The sequence below is a fragment of the Eumetopias jubatus genome, unplaced genomic scaffold, assembly GCF_037043125.1.
Source record: "Eumetopias jubatus isolate StellerSeaLion01/CBP00866 unplaced genomic scaffold, mEumJub1_p1.0 scaffold_5, whole genome shotgun sequence".
Taxonomy (NCBI): Eukaryota; Metazoa; Chordata; class Mammalia; order Carnivora; family Otariidae; genus Eumetopias; species Eumetopias jubatus.
In genome coordinates this window covers 127,703,379-127,704,141 of record NW_028274811.1, presented here as the reverse complement: position 1 = coordinate 127,704,141, position 763 = coordinate 127,703,379, and the positions used below count along the sequence as shown (strand labels likewise).

At 58.3% G+C, this 763-nt stretch overlaps 1 pseudogene; it reads right to left on the bottom strand.

Moving 5' to 3' along the window:
* Positions 1 to 61: 61 nt before the first annotated feature.
* LOC114204792 (ubiquitin-ribosomal protein eL40 fusion protein pseudogene) lies at positions 62 to 498 on the bottom strand (annotated as a pseudogene).
* Positions 499 to 763: the final 265 nt, after the last annotated feature.

Below are 763 nucleotides of genomic sequence, written 5' to 3'. Positions count from 1 at the left end.
TTTATTGAGGCCCCAGGCCCTTGGGGCTCGGGCAGGAAGCTGCCCTGTGGGCAAAGGAAGAGCCGGTGGAGGGGCCTTATTTGACCTTCTTTTGGGGGCGCAGGTTGTTAGTGTGGCCGCACTTCTTCTTGCGGCAGTTGACAGCACGGGGGTGCAGGCGAGCCTAACACTTGCGGCGGATCATCTTGTCGCAGTTGTATTTCTGGGCCAGCTGGCGGAGGGAAGGCTCAATGATGCCACCCCGGAGGCGAAGCACCAAGTGCAGGGTGGACTCTTTCTGGATATTATAGTCTGACAGAGTACGGCCATCTTCCAGCTGTTTGCCCGCAAAAATCAGACGCTGCTGGTCAGGCGGGATGCCCTCCTTGTCTTGGATTTTGGCTTTGATATTCTCAATAGTGTCACTGGGCTCGACCTCGAGGGTGATGGTCTTGCCCGTCAGGGTCTTCACAAAGATCTGCATCTCTGCGTCTGCTGGAGCGAATCCGCAAGGCCGCCGCCACCCTCTAAGACAGATTCTAACGAGTGCGTCTCAGGCTCATGAAGAACACAGACAAATGGGGGTGGGTGGGTCAGGGTGTTGCATCCAGCTGTCTGGACATTCTGGAGCCGGGTCCCTGTGTTGGCTGCACCTGCAGAGACGCTGCAGAGACTCACAGAGGAGGGCAGGAAGTCCTCTCCCACCACCTAGTTCTTCGCCATTGCTTCCCGCCGGCGGGCTGTACTTGCCCACGGCAGCGCAACAAGCCACTTCGACAGGGGC